General features: G+C 40.5%; 1 long non-coding RNA gene across 1 annotated transcript in view; it reads left to right on the top strand.

Annotated features, from left to right (window-relative positions):
- Positions 1-16,068, top strand: part of LOC133379658 (uncharacterized) — a 60,881-nt gene extending 44,813 nt beyond the window's left edge. Inside the window, exon 2 of the long non-coding RNA XR_009761235.1 lies at positions 15,277-16,068. This is a non-coding gene — a long non-coding RNA (uncharacterized LOC133379658). The remainder of the gene's footprint in view (positions 1-15,276) is intronic.
- Positions 16,069-16,591: the final 523 nt, after the last annotated feature.

Here is a 16,591-nt window from a genome sequence, read left to right on the forward strand (position 1 = left end):
TGCTCCCCTTCCGCGATTCGCAGGGCGAGAGCTTCAGAGCTCCGCCATTCCCTTCCTTAACTTATCTTGTTCTGCGGTTGCGGACGCAGCGGTGCCCTTAAAGATGGCCTGAGGTTTTCCTAAGGCGCTGAAGCCTCTGCCGCCATCTTCGCTGATGGCACGCATGCATGCTGTGAGCTCGCATCTCTGCCATGAACCAAGATGGTGGCAGAGGCTTCAGCTCCTTAGGGAAACCTCAGCCATCATCTTTCTTAAGGGCACCGCTTCGTGCGCAACCACAGAACAAGGTAAGTTAAGCTAGGGAATGGCGGAGTCCCGAAGCTCTCGCCGTGTGTGAATCGCGGAAGGGGAGCGCTGGGGCCTGGGGCAGGCTTTTGCCCAAGGGCTCCAGTGTGTCTGGGGTTGGCCCTGGGTGCGCGCACACGTGTATGTGTGTGTGCGCACATGCATGCCAGGGCCCAGGGCAAGCTGATGCCCAAGGCCCCCCAGCATGTCTGGCGCTGGTCCTGACTGTATGATAGCTTCTGTTTCCCAGTAATGTCATGTGAACCATGCAAATTAAAAGGGGATGCATGTAGCCCAAGGGTCCCGGCATATCTGGGGCCGGCACTGACCAGAAGCTGTCTAAAACATATTAAACATCTTTAAAAACATATTAAAATAAAACATCTTTAAAACAGCTTTTAAAAAACAGCTTTAAAAACATATTAAAAAGCAATTCCAACACAGATGCAGACTGGGATAAGGACATTGCTTAAAAGGCTTGTTGAAAGAGGAAGGTCTTCAGTAGGTTCCGAATAGATAACAGAGATGGCACCTGTCTAATATTTCATGGGAGGGAATTCCACAGGGTAGGTGCCACCACACTAAAGGTCTGTTTCCTATGTTGTGCAGAACTAGGGTTGCCAGGTTCAGGACCTGAGTCTGATCCTGTATCTTTAGGAGAAGAGAAAGTCAGCCAAGAGCAGGTGTTCTTGCAACACTGTAATGGGAAAAACCATAAGGTGGAATTCTCCCTTCCCCCTGTACAACTTTTAAAGATACAGAAGACCTCTTTGGAGGCTGGGCCTGGCAACCAAGAGGCCTTCTGTATCTTTAAAAGTTGTGCAGGGGAAGGGAGAATTCCACCTTGTGGTTTTTCCCATTGAAGTGTTGCAAGAACACCTGCGCTTTCCTGACTTTCTCTTCTCCTAAAGATACAGGATCAGTCTCAGGCCCAGAGCCTGACAACCCTATGCAGAACAGAGCTCTTGATGAGATGGTATCTGCAGGAGGCCCGCACTGCAGAGTGCAGTGATTAACTTGGTATATAAGAGCTAAGATGATCTTGCAGGTAATGAGAGGGGAAGATACTTAGTGACTTTCAGTGAAATGGCTGAATTAGAATATTTGGAAGAAAGCCGTCCTTATGTTAAAAACAAAGAAAAATAAAAAAGTCTTGCCAGCCAGTGACATTCCATGGGTGCAGTGTGATATCATGAGGCAGCATTGTTCCCAGGGCATACTTGCAAGGGGAAGGATGAAAGGCCTCTATTTTTAACAGCAAAAATGAAGTATAAATGAGGAGCACAGAGCCCACAACTTACCGCTCCATAGTGTAGCTGCCACCCTCCCCTCAGGTACTTTTTCCATTGTCTGAATTCTGACAGCAGAGTTTACCTCACTGGGGTGAAATACCTTTGCGGGGAGGGGATAAAGTGAGGTAGCAGTGAGCATGGGAAAGGTTCAGTGCTAGTTAGGGATGGGAAGATCTGTCAATTTTGATTCTCTCAGTTTCTCATTCTTCCAATCTTAAATTCAGTTATCCACATTTCTGTAGCCATTTGCAATTTTTTAAATAAAAAATCCTCACGAAAATTCGCCAGGTTTTTATAGCGCCTAATAAACACATTTTTGTAGGCAGTTTTAACTTACACATTTTTGCAAACAATCTATCGTCATGTAATGAATTTTTGTATGTTATTTTCACTTATATATTTTGTTTTTGTGCACATTTTCCCCTAACATATGCATTTTTGTAAGCATTGGTTGACGAACTCCAATGCAAAATTTGGATAAGTGTTAATTTTGAAGGATGCCTGTGTTTCGGTTTTCATATTATTTCGGAAAGTGCAAATTTGATAGATTCAGCTTGAGATGTGAGCTGAATCTAATTTGTTGCCCATCCCTAATGCCAGTGCCCTATTTTGCGTTCAAAATCAGATCAGTTCCCCACCACCACCACTTCCTACGTAATTGGACAGTTCTGTGTTTAAACAAAGGGAATGTTTCCCCATTCTTGATTTGGTCCTGAGATAACTCATTGGGAGCTTTGCTCTTCATCAAGAAGAGCAGGACATAATGGTTTCCAGAATGATTGGCACTGTTTTGTTTAATGTAATCTGAGTCACACAGGTACAGTCTCTCCTTGATTTGTCCCCTCTCCCTTGGTCTGTGAATCCCCCTTCACATAAAGCTAATCACAAAGGGGTTGAAAGAATTAGACAAGTTGCTATTTGAATGACGGGCTCCCACACTGTTTTTACAGCTACATGAAAAATCTGTGTCATGTGTTTGATTAGCCATACCTTCTAGGCTCAGACAGACACTCTGAAAGACAAAAAGAAGTCCCAAGCATATAAACTGCTTCTCCCCTTTAAAATTCAAATAGGACTTTTAAGCTTTGCCAATGCTGGAAAACTTTGAATTTAAAATTTGAATTTGTTTCACAGGCTTTTTTAAAATTACTATATTTTATTCTAAAATATTTTTGAAAGAAAATAATTTCTCCCTTTTTAAAAGGTCATTGCTTACCTATAACAAATTGAGGTTTACATTTTTATTTTGATGCCCAGAAATCTACCAGTAGTTGAAAATGTTGACTTCCCCCCCCCCAACATTTTTTTATTTCTTTTTTGGCATACAAATACCAGTACAGTATAAAACAGTACATAACACACAACAAAAGGGGGGAAAGCAGCATTAATCACATTGCAGCATATAAAAAGTTATTTTTTTGTTGATTGTCCTTGTTTAGTAATTGTTCTCTTTTCCTTTTTGAGTTTTCTTATACAGTTTTTTTAGAGAGATCCATGTATACACACACACACACACATATTATACACACACACACATATATATACCACACATATATACATATACACACACACATACCCACATATGCAATAAACCTTAACCAAGGTGCTCAACATTTGTCTACTGCACTTCTTTAATTATTATTTTTTAAATCAACTTCTTAAGTATACAAATCAAAATCTTCATAGTAATTTAAACGCTTGTTACAAAACATATAGCTTATACAATCAAAACATATATACATACATAAATTAAGAAAAGGGGAGAGAGAAAAACCACCCAGCCCAAAACAAAAAATAAAAAAATATTTCAACATCATCATCATCACCATCATCATAAAAATCAATAATAATAATAATAATAATAATAATAATAATAATAATAATAATAATAAATAAAAAAGATGGAGAAGAGAGTTACTAAGATTAATGTAAGCTTTAAAAAGCTTTAACACATGGAATGCCGTAGAGATCTAGACATTCACTGTTGGTAGACAGATTTAGCCGCAATAAACTCCAGTGACTACCCAAAGACATCTCTCCATAACGAGGCATGAGCTGATGGCTGATAGAAATTATGCTCACCCACTGCTACATAGCTTATAAACATAAACTATTTAATATGAGAGTTGTCTTTTTTAATTGGATCCCACCCAGCCAATCTTTGTTGTGTTAATTTTTCCATCAAAGCTATGTTCCATACCTGAGAATACCATAAATCTATTAAACTGTAGTCAATCTTTTTCCAATGACGAACAATTACAATTCTTCCCGCTACAGTGAAAATATACTGTATCTCATTTTATTTTTACTATTAAAATATTTTGTTGCTAAAGCTCCAAATCCAACAAAAACAAACCACAAAATAGCAGGGTTTTATTTCAAAAATTCAAACAACTTCCGCTAAGTATATGCATGTGGTGCTAAGTTTCATGATTAAAAATGTTCAACAACTTCTACAGCAGTGCTGTCCAAGTGGTTTGCTGAGGCCTGCCATGAAACTGGAAGATTATCTCCAAATTATGAGCTATTCCCCCTTCCCTTTCTAAAATTTCTGTTTTGTTTTAAGCATGGTAAGATGTGTTTTTTCTGCATCTAAGAGCTCCAGAATTATGATTTGTATGATTTGTAGCAAAAATATTTGAATCCTTGCAATGATCATGTTTTATGGAGACAGAGATAAATTCAAAATCCATGATATGTGACCAATTTGTGAGGATTGTGATTAATTTGGCCATGAGAACCAGGTTTCTGCCCTTCTTGATGGGAGCCATTGATGGTGTCCTGAAGTATCCAAAGTAGTTTTAAATAGTTTTAAGATGGAAGGATACCATCCTCAAGCCTGAGAGGGTCCATCTATCTCTTTTAATTTGGTGTGGCAAATTAAATTCCATTGATCCTAGGCCAGTAATCTCTGCTATTTTTTTGTTAATCAGTATAGGTCATGTCTGTTGAGCAGATTCTTTGCTCTATACGGTGGAATGATGTACGAAAACACATAAGAGGGTGCTCACTTGAAATTCCTTCCAAATTGGGATGTAGTAACTACAAGGCTGCAATAGTGACCACCGACCAATTCAGAAGAAAACATTTAATGAAGAAGGTCAAGACTTGGGGAAGACATGTGCATATGAGAGATGTGACACATGTGCATGCGATTATGTTTTTAAATGGCCATTAGCATGTCAGAGAGCCAGCTATGGAGGAAGTGTACTTAGGCCCCTGAAGTCTCACATGCAGCAGCATCTGGAATAATACTGGAGCTAAGTTTCACAACCTTGGGTGCTTTAGTATAGATGTGTTGGCTACTAACTAGACCAGCAAAGGATGCACACCAAGTGAAACTAATACTGCTGATTTTGGCTCCAAAGAATTCTGGAATCCAAAGCAAACATCTGGCTTTTGCACAATAAATATTGACAACTGATCTGGAAATCCAAAACATCCGCTGGCTGTTTCTCCACCTCCCCCACCTCAGGGAGGGCCAGTTGGCAGTCCAACTTGTTCAGTGCCCCACTACAAGCTAATCTTTTGCTTAATGTGAAGTGAAAATGTTGCTTTTTCTTTTCTTGCACAAATGCTGAAGGGATTGTTTGTAGAGGTGTTCCCCCACCCCCACAACATGGTTCAGCTCAGGAATTGGACATTGGGTCCTTCCAAGCTGGTGCCACAACTTTGTTTCTCTCTAGTGCAGGGATGGCCAACAGAGTACCCTATAGATGTTGTTGGACTACAACTCCCAGTTGTGGGTGAATGGTTCCCATGCCTGATAAATAGGTCAACTGCCTGCCCTGGACTGGGTTGCACTGCCCCTGAAAGAGCAGATATACAGTTTGGTGGTGCTTCTGGATCCTATCACTGGAAGCCCAAGTAGTCTCAGTGGCTAGAAGTGCTTTTTATCAGCTGCACCTGGTGAGAACTGTGACATTCCTAGACCAGGAGAGCTTGGCCACAGTAGTTCAGGCACTGGTGACTTCAAAACTGGATTACTGCACTGCACTCTATGGGGGGCTTCCCTTGCACTTGACCTGGAAACTGCAGTTAGTGCAACACGCTGCAACCAGATTGCATATGGGAGTGAGACGCTGTCAGCATATCACACCTCTGCTCAGAGATCTGCACTGGTTACCAAATTGTTACCAGGCGAAGATGAAGGTGTTACTACTGGTATATACAGCCCTTAACAGCTTGGAAACAGTTTGCTTCCAAGAACGCCTTACCCCATATGTGCCCACTCAAGCACTTTGCTCTGCACAGCAGGCACTGTTACAGATGCTACAAAATACTTGTTCCACACTTGTTAAGAAATTGTTCTTTTAGCACCTGCACTTTGGAACTCTCTGCCTCTTGACTTCAGGCAGGCACCTTCACTGTATTCCTTTCGGCACCTGCTTAAAATTTTTTTTGTTTGGGTAAGCCTATCTAGACACATAGATGTTGATCTGTTTTATTTTATTTTTTAGTTAGTAGCTATTTTAATTGTTTTAAATACATTTTTATTACTTATTTTAACTGTTTATTGATAATTTTAATTTTTTTGGTAAATCGCATTGAAGTGGTATATAAATTTTGCTAAATAAAATTAAAATGCCTAACAATTGGCCATTCTGGCTGGTACTGATGGGAGTTGAAGTCCAACAACTTCTGGAGGGCAGCACTTTGGCGATTCCTGCTCTGCTCACTCCACAAGGCGTGGCTGTTGCAGACTTGGGCTGAGCCATGAAGTTATGCTCTAATTTAGACTGAATGCTGATTTTAATGTTTCCTTGGAGATGTATGGTATAAAGTTTAAGATGATAATCAGCCTGATCATGTTTTTCAAGAATAAATCTGAGACAGGGCTCTATTAATAAAAGATAGCATGTTCTTCCAGAGGATAAATACCATAGCTAACTGAGTTTGGAATGCTTGCTTTTCCAGGACCTCTCGTAATATGTGCAAGAATTCTGAGTAGAATCTTGAATTAATTATTTCTTTGCATGTGTACATACATGTGCACATATACCCCCCCCACCCCATTTGGTGATATTCTGTCATCTGGCTTACAGTCAGCTGCTCCTACTTCCCTGTATTTTGTGGAGAATAGTGGAGATTTTAAATGGGTATATGCAACTGGGAATGACTTGTATATAGTGTAGTCAAGTATCCATTCTGTACCCTAGTATAAAATGTCAAGTGAGAAGCAGCCCTCCAATGGGCTGCCTGGGAGTGTTCCTGTATCTTGGGACCTTCCTGGAGTAGACTCTTGACAGGAGTCGATGTGATCCAGCAGATAATGGGCTGGACCTGGATCTGAGAGGCCTGGCCTAAGCCACACAACCTCTCTGGCTTAGGGTGAGACTTTATTGTACCAATAATTATAACTGAAAGACCAGTTTCACAGGATTGTTTAAAAGATTACCACACCAGAATGGTATATATGAGATTGAGGGTCTGATGAGGCATGCTCGCCCTGCCTAACCCACCTGAACGTCCAAGTTTCAGCATGTGAAATCCAATGCATGTAGGTAGGCCCAGATCATGAGGATTCCTGTCTTTTGTCTGGGATATTGGCTGCCGTGGCCAATGTGCATTGGACATCCAAAGATGTCAGAGGTGTGGTAGGTGGAGGAGGAAAAAAACACTCTTCACTTGACCAGATGAAGCTGCCTTATATTGAATCACATTATTGTTCCATTTAGTGTTCTCTCTTCTGGATTGAAGAATTCAGACAGAGGGACAGATCTGGAGGTAAACCTTGGGTGGTATTCAATGCTAGACCTACTGAGAGTAGACCCACTGAAGTTAATAGACATGACAAACTTAGGTTCATTAATTTCAGTGGGCCTACTCTCAGTAGAACTTACTTGAATACAACCCATAGTCTCAATCTAGAGCCAAGGGTAAATGCAAACTGATGCACGCAAGTGCTAATTGCCATCCCAGTGACACATAGGTGCTAATGGAATCTACAACTAAGGAAAGATGAATTGAAATGAGGATTAACCAGAAACATTGACTCATTTCTCTGCAATAAGTGAAATTGATCAAATCAGTGTTAGGAATTCTTATTGGGAAAGGGACTGAAAATAAATTGGCAAGTATCATCATTCTAATTATATAAATGAATGGTACAGCCTAAATGTAGAATGTTATGTTCAGTATGATCACCTCCATTTGAAAAGAGGTATCTTAAATTTATAAATTACAGGAAAAGGTCAGCTTAAAATTATTTACTATTATTTATTATTGTTATTTATTAAATTTATATCCCACCCTTCCTCCCAGGAAGGAGGAGCCTAGGGCGGCAAACAAAACACTTAAAACACTATAAAACATCATAAAAGCAGACGTTAAAATGTATTAAAACAAAACATCTTTAAAAACATATTAAAACAAAACATCTTTTTAAAAAAGCTTTAAAAACATATTAAAAAGCAATTCCAACTCAGACACAGAATGGGATAAGGTCTCTACTTAAAAGGCTTGTTGAAAGAGGAAGGTCTTCAGTAGGCACCAAAAAGATAACAGAGACATTTATGTAACATTATGTAACATTTATGTATCATAGGCACTGACATCCCAGCATTCAAATGGATTCCCCAGGGCAGTGTACTGTTATCAAGTATTATTATTATTATTATTATTATTATAGGAGTCAGACAGGAGAAGAAATCTGCTTCCTGACTTCTGCAGCAATAGCAATTAATTCAGCTGTTAATTCCCAAGTCCAGTTTTGTTTTGTTTTAAAGATTCTCATGGCTATTGGGTACCTGGATTTTTACATCCTTGGTTGCAATAGAAATTTATAATATTATGAAAGGTGTGCGTAGAGTAGATGGAGAGAAATATTTCTCCTTCCATTATAATACTGATTATACTGATAATACTGATTATAATACTGATTTTTTCTCACCCTTTTTAGCTCTTTAGTCCCTTTTAATATCACTCCCCTAGATTTCTTAATTGTATTTTATGTATTTTTATCTGTTTTAATGTTTTTGTGATTTTATTGTGTATGATTTCATTGTGAGCCACCCTGAGTGCCCTATTGTAGAAATATTTTAAATAAAATAAAAATAAAAATATCAGACTTCTTGGATGATAAAGTGGGGTTGAACGTTGGCAATAGGTTCAGATCAGACAAAAGGGAGCTTTTTTGCATACAGTACACAAGAGGTTGCTGGACCACAATTTCCATCATCCCAGACTGGGAGATGCTGGTTGGGGAGCGAGGGAGCAGCTGATTGGAGATGGAGTCCAACAACATCTGGAGGGTCACAGGTTTCCTGCCCTGGCTACAACAGATATGTCATGTCCAGGATCTAAAGAACCTCATGTGTGGAAGCTTCTGCTTGTGGGTGAAGGAATTACTGGTTTTGCTGGCCATTCATGCTGCTTTGAATCCTGCTCCATATTGACATTTGTCAATGCATTTGACATTTGGGCATTTGTGAGGAGCTACAGTGGGAAGGGAAGACAGAAGTGGCCCATCGTATGCCCAGAATTCCACACACAGTCCTTTGGATCTAAGCCATACTCGCTTAGAGAAATTGCTTCCATAAGATGTGGTAATGGCCATGACCTTAGATAGCTTCTAAAAAGGATCCGACCCATCCACAGAGGATAGGTCTATCAATTACTTGGTAATTAAATAGAATCTCTGTATTCAGAGAAAGTGGAACAGAGTATGGAAATCACATGATGTGCTGCTTCTAAGCTTCCCATGAACATCTGGCTGGCCACTGTTGCTGGCATCTGCTCATGCATTCTTGCAACAGGTGTGAGAGACATCTGGACTCCCCCTATCGACTTCACAGGGTACAGAGAAACTTCTTTTGTTTGCTTGTTTGTTTGTTTATATCCTGCCCTTCCTCCCAGAAAGAGCCCAAATTACATTAATGGTTACATTGCAGAGAAAGACAATGCAGGCTTTCCCCATGTTTTTGACACCAGCTTATATCCTGAATACATATTGAAATTACATGTGTGGGCTTGCAGGGAGGGAAAAATCAATCAACTCAGAGAACAGTGATTAGCAAATACCCTTGCTTAATCAATATATTCTTGAGCAAATTGCCATTTCAAAGTCAATAAGTGTCTTTTGCAACTCTCGGTGGCAACCTAGCAAGTAGAGTTCTTCTTCCTCCAGAAAATAAGTCAATTTCTCCACAGAAAGGTATACAGTACATCTGGAAGCTACAGGCTATGGGGCGGTATATAAGTGTAATAAATAAATATAATATAAATAAACGTTGCTTATAAAAGACAGTTTGATAAATTGGTGGGGACTTCCAACAGAAATTTCCAGTATCATTCAAGCCTTTTTGGTACAAACCTGGGTTTAGTATGGCAGCTGCCTTGGTCACCCTGTACAATAATCTATGTCAGGAGAGAGACAGGGAGCTTGACTCTGTTGATCCTTCTTGATCTGTCAGCAGCTTTCACTACTATCGACCATAGTATCCTTCTGGGGCAGCTGTCTGAGTTGGCTGTTGGGGGCACTGTACTGCAATGGTTCTGTTTGTACTTGGATGGCCAGCTCCAGAAGGTGGTTCTTGGGGAGCATTACTCAGTTCCTTGGGTTTGCCAGTCCCGCAGGGGTGGGTTCTGTCCCCCATATTGTTTAACATAATGAAAGCACTGAGTGAGGTCAAATGGAGTTTTGAAATGCGTCGTCGCACAGCTCTATTTCTCCTTTTCATCTTCTGCAGGTGAGGCAGTGGATGTGCTGAATCAGTGCTTGGTTGCGATAATGGACTGGATGAGAGCCAATAAATTAAAGTTTAATCCAGAAAAGACTGCGATGCTGTTGGTGGGTGGCTCCTCTGATCGATTGAGTAGGGTGTGGCCTGCTCTAGATGGGGTCATACTCCCTTTAAAAGATCAGGTTCATAGTTTGGGGGTTCTCCTGGATCCATTGCAGTCAGATGAGGTGCATTCCATCAGCTCAGGCTGGTGGCCCAACTGTGATCCTATCTGAACAGAGATAACCTGGCTACAGTTAATGCTCTGATAACCATAAGGTTGGATTATTGCAATGTGCTGTATATGCCTTTGAATGCCTTTGAAAATGCCTTTGAAAATGGTTTGGAAGCATCAGTTACTGCTGAATACAGCTGCCCAATTGTGTTATATGATCTGTTTAAGGCAAAGAGATCATATAAGAACAATTCTGATCCAGTTACATTGGCTGCCTGTATGCTTCTGAACCCAATTCAAAGTGCTGGGTTTGATCTATAAAGCTCTTTACAGCTCAGGACCGCAATATCTCCTGAAATGCCTCTCCCAATATGAACTTACCCAGACCCTTAGATCTTCCGAGGCCCTTCTCCAGATCCCTCCTCTGAGGGAGGTTCAGAGGGTAAAGACAAGGGAAAGGGCCTTTTCAGTTGTGGCTCCCCATCAGTGGAATATGCTTCCCAGTGGGGTCCGCCTGGAGCCTTCATTGACATCGTTTTGGTGCCAGGTAAAGACTTAGCTCTTTCCCCAGGCATTTGATAGACTAAGATAATGTTGTTTGTATTAGTGTGCTACCACAGCTTTCTGTGGCTGTATGGGGGTAGTTGTTTTATTATTTTGTTTTATGTATTATATATTTATTTTGGCTTTTAATAATGTTGTAAATTGCTTGGAGACCTTTGGGTAAAAAGCAACTATTATTATTATTGTTGTTGTTGTTAATTTGACAAGCAGTGCTAAACACTTCTGGTTTTAGGGCAGACTGAAATCAGGAAGTCATAGACCTTTAATACCAAATGTAAGATGAATATATGGCAGAAAAATCCAGAATTGAGGGCTGAGTCAAAATTCACACACACACATACCACACACATTTGCCACTTCTATTTGCACATGGCAAACAGGGCATTTCATGTATTGGGGGGGCATTGATTTCAGGGGGGCCAAAACAGTTTCAGGGGAAGAGCACATGCTCAGTGGTAGAGCATCCACTTTGCATCAGAAGGTCTCAGGTTTTATCCCCAACATCTTCAGGTAGGATTGGGGAGAATGATTGCTTGAAACCAGTCAATGCAGGCTAGGCTGCATTGACTAGTACTAGGCTAGATGGGATAATGATCTGACTCAGTATAAGGCATCTTCCTATGTTGAAGTGCTTCCAAGGGCAATGATGACTTCCTCTCTTTTTTCTTTTTCTTTCTCAAACTATTTAAAGCACTGTTAGTAGCCAGAGTGGATCTCTGGCAGCCACCATGTTTACTCCTCAGAATGCTCCTGCAATGACGTTAGAGTGTCCCTGGAATAATACTAGCCTGGACGCCATTCCAGGGGCATTCTGGGAAGAACACATGGTGGCAGCCAGAGCACCTCTCTTGCTGCTGCTGCTGCTGCTGTGGTCACTGCCTTAGCCAGTGACTTTTAAAGGTGGAGGGAGAGAGCAGAAGGCACTGCTACCATGGAAAGTGCCCCCCACAAAAAACGTAAAGAACTATTTCAAGCCCTGAAATCATGGCCTAGCTTCTTGGGGAGCCAAAATGACTTCTTGAAATAAATAGGGCAAACTAGCAATTTCTGGGATAGGGTTTTCCACACAGCCCTAGCAGATGCACACTCTTCAACACTCACCTGTATCATGACTAGAGATGTGAAGGCCCGGAAAAAAATAAGAAAAATTCAGGGGGGACGGACGGTTTTTTTCAAAGCCTTTTTGTTCCCCCCCCAAAAAAATTGAAAAAATTGAAAAAATGAAGAAAAAATGGATTATGGAATGTTTTATTTTAGCATGATGAATAAAATGTTTCACTGAATCTTGTTCCCCCCTTTTTCTCAGTTCTTTTTATGGGAATGGATGCTTTATATCTGCTTGACACTGTGGAGGACTAGCGGAGACATAAATGATATTATAAACTGGCAAAACGAAATATCTTACAATTCAGGATCTTGTAGATCCATTTGTTACAAAAAATAATAATTTAAAGATGTACATTCAATTTGTAATAATTGTTTGAATAAAATGTACTTTTAATATACCAAATGTGATAATTTTATGCCAAACCAACTTGTACATAATTACATTTTATGTTCCTGAAGTAACAAGGTGACTTTCAATCTGTAAAAAGTGCATTTTTTCAATTTTTCCAAAAATTTCCATTTTTTTCTGAAAAAATCCGGGGGGAAAACAGTTTTTTGCCACGGGTTCAAAATTTCCAGAAATTTTGCATCTCTAATCATGACCATTATTAGCCTCCACATTTCCACATCCCACATCATTTGGTGCCACCAGTGAGTATGACACTGATTATGTGTCAGTACTACTTAAGGGATGTTGGACATAAACAGGAGTGGAAATTGCCAGTGTTTCCTTTTTCATCCTATGTCCGGAATGGAATTCTATCTAGCAAATACTATTGGTATTTGTGCTGTTGTTGTTTTCAGTACACAAACAATATGTAATTTATTACATCCCCCCCCGGTTTACATCATGTTTCCTTTACATGGAAATGAATGGGCTTTCAATTGAAACAAAATGCGGAATAACGTAATTAATTATGTAAAATTCTGCCACTGCAAACAGGAAAACAAATAATGGTTTTGTCAGAAGCTGGACTGCAGCAGAATGGAAACAATGCGGCATGCAGCAGATATTGGTTGGAATGAAAATCGATGCATCTTACATCCCTAGTACTACCGGATGTTATGAAGGAGCTTGATGTGCAGTGCGGCCACTTTCAACAATATTTTGAATGTGTAGCATCACATCTAGTTTGAGCCCCTGGGAGGTTCATGGTAACAGCAACTGAATATCGCTGTCCTGAGAGATTCCACATGCAGGAGAGGATAATGTAGTATTCCCTGGTAGTCTCCCTGTTTGTTTGCTCACTAAAAGGGACAAGTGACACATATGGATATCTGCCAGCGGCCCTTGAAATAAACTGGGTCAGGCAGGAAGGCAAAATAATATTTTTTAAAAAAACAAAACATCCTGCACTCTGCCAAGTTTCCCATGCTGCAGTTCATTGCTAAATTCTAACGCAGGACTGGTCATTTGTAAAATGGCTGGGTAACAAAATACCAAATGCGCAGTCTCATCATCAGCGTGCCAAAACAAGGCAAAAGCTTTCAGTTCACTTAAGCTTCTAGGGACAGGATGGATGGATGAGAGGCAGCAAGAAAAATGAGGGACTTTCAGGGGCAGCTGTGTTTTACTAACCCAGTCATAATGCCCCTAAAAATCCTTATTGTTCTTGCAATGTTCAACTGTGATCTCCCCAGCAAAAAGGAGGGGTTTCATAGGTGAGTATCTGTTTTTGATAAAAATTGAAGTTGGGCAGTGGATGGCCTCTGAATTTCAAAGGAGTGGCAATCCAACCTCAAACAGCAAATAAGAAGTGTTGGGTTTTGTCTTTATATTTTGTTGTTCCCGACAGACATTTCCCACCTTCCTAAATTGCTTCTGAAAACTTTGAGGGTAAGGACAGATGTAACATTCATAGATGAATGTTGAAAGCACTCTTGTTGCATTTAATATAAATGATTGTTTTTCCTTTTCAGAGTCCAACCTTTGTTTCTTTGTTTAAATCAATTTTGCAAATTTGCATCAAAACCCATCTTTGGCTATTGTGGGCTGGCTCTCACCTGTGACGGCCCTTCCCCCCCTCCCCAGAGCAATTTTGCATTTTAAAAAATGTATCTTTTTTTATTTAATGAACAGATAAGTATGTACATGTAGGGTACAATGAAGCCTGCCTGAAATATGTGGGGAGGAGCAAGACTAATGGCTGACCAAGCATTCAGTTTGGTTGATATATGGGTGTCATGCAAATTGCAAAGCTGATAGGATGCAGGATTCACATCACAGATGAAGAACTGGCTATGAGTTCTTTTTAAGTATTGCCCTTACCTTCACCTTTACCTTCTTTTTCTTGATGCAAACCAACACTAATGTTATAGATTAAACCAACACTAATGTTATAGATCACAGCTTGGATGATATCTCAATTTTTTTAGTTGGCAGTATCAAATATGTAGGTACATACACATACATCATGCTGGAGACCTCATCTCCCAATTGATTGACATCATCCTAGATTTTGCCCAAGCTTTTCACAGACTTCTTAAGAATTTGCTGTGGAACTCCATAGCTTTGTTTCCTTGATCATCAAGCCTTCAGTTTGCCGAGTGTGCTGCTAATCAAATCATTATCCCACTCATATGGGGTTCTGATGTGTACATAGATGTCCATAAGAGGAGAGGTGGCTGCAGCCCATTCACAGCCATATTGGAGAATGCACCATAGTAGCTCTGAGCTGATGCTATCAAGTCCCCTGTGTATACATCAGAAGATCTTGTGTGCCGCAGAGCTACTGTGGTCACTTTTGTGCATTATGCAAACAATGACTATGTTTGCGTATATTCAAACTGTATGCTTTCCCCTTGCTTCTGCTAGTCATGAGGAGGGACAATACAGGGCACTGATGCCCTGCCCCCAGCTATTGGAAATTAAGTGGAGTTTCTTTCCACAGCTTCTGAGATTTCCCCAGGCATATATTTGTAATATTAAGGGCTAGAAACTTGCTCTGTTTTGGCATGGTGGTGATGGTGCAATGGATACAGCTTTGTTGATGAGGTACAGAGAGCATCGTAGGTCCATCTCAAGTTCATTTAAATATGCAGGGAAGTCCTGAAAAGTGTGTTTTATCATTTGACTCTTCCTGGACATGTTCCAGAATCTAATCTGTTTTGTCCTTTCGTTGGTCCACAGAGCCCCATTCCCACGGAGCGCATTTGATTGTCATTCTGGGAGTGTACGCTGGCGCAGACCATCAGGACTTGCCTCTATGCCGCAGATGTTGCACACTCCACACAGGGTGGTCTTTTCTGTGTGCCACTGAATGCACACTACCTTTTTAACTTCTCAAAACTGCTTTTGAGTCCTGCAATTAATTCCAACAAGGCAATGTCTGCGACAGAATTAATGTAGTGCTTTCTGGCTTATTTGGCATTTTAGTGGGGCTGGGGCATTCCTATTCCTCTTGCCAGTTTACCAATCAAAGTAGCTTCATTCCAGAGTCACAAGTGTCAATAAAGATGGAAAATATCAAAAGAGCTAACACTTCAGATCAGCCTAAAGAGCACTGTTGTCACTGGCCACATCACAAAGTGCATGTGCATCATCTTGTCAGATAAGCTGCAAGACTGCCAGTCAAGCCTTTGATTGGGAGAGGATATGGGAAGGATTATAGCCAGCCCCCATTTTTAAAAAACCCTCTCCATTCCTACGCTGTTGATTAGTGCTATTGCTGAATATGCTGTGGGCAACACGTGCAGCCCCAGCCGCTGGAACAGACTGGAGAATCACACGTTATTCCTGTTTGTGCACATAACTCCCCATCAACTAATGATGCCATGCAGAAATCTACTTCTATGCACATATGGCCCACTAACTAGATTAGGGCAATTATTACTGGCAATTGCCCTGTGCCAAATGGTTCAAAAGTACAGCTGGCAGAAAATTACTGTTTATCTTTTATTTAAAATAAATCTTATTCATGTATGTGTTTGCCCATTGTATTTGTACCTTGCTGTTCCTACAAAGAGGTCAGGATAATGTGTGTGGAGTTCTGTTTTTTTCATTCCAACAACTAGCCTGTAAGGTAGATCGGGGCTGCCAACCTTTTGGGGCCTGTGGACACATTTTGAATTTTGAGAGAGCAGACTCCCTCTGGTTGCTTCTCTCCCTCTTCCCCGGGCTATTCCTCGCCCCACCGCATGCTCACACTTTTTATGTGCTTTTCCATGGGGTTTGGATAAAAGTTGGATCCAGTAGAAACAAAATGAATTCTCTTGAATTTGCATGATTGTACATGGGAGTCTCCTTAAAAAAATCATCAAATTAAAGTTTACATTGATAAACTGTAGAGGAAAAACCACAGAGCTACCAGCATCACAAAATCATTGACTCAAGAAACTGATCCTTGCGGATCTTCAGGAATTTTATATAGATTATCAACTTGAAGGCAGTCCATTTCCATTTTATAACAAAACCACCAAAAAATCACATGACACTTATATGAACA

Source organism: Rhineura floridana, chromosome 3 (genome assembly GCF_030035675.1).
Source record: "Rhineura floridana isolate rRhiFlo1 chromosome 3, rRhiFlo1.hap2, whole genome shotgun sequence".
NCBI lineage: Eukaryota > Metazoa > Chordata > Lepidosauria > Squamata > Rhineuridae > Rhineura > Rhineura floridana.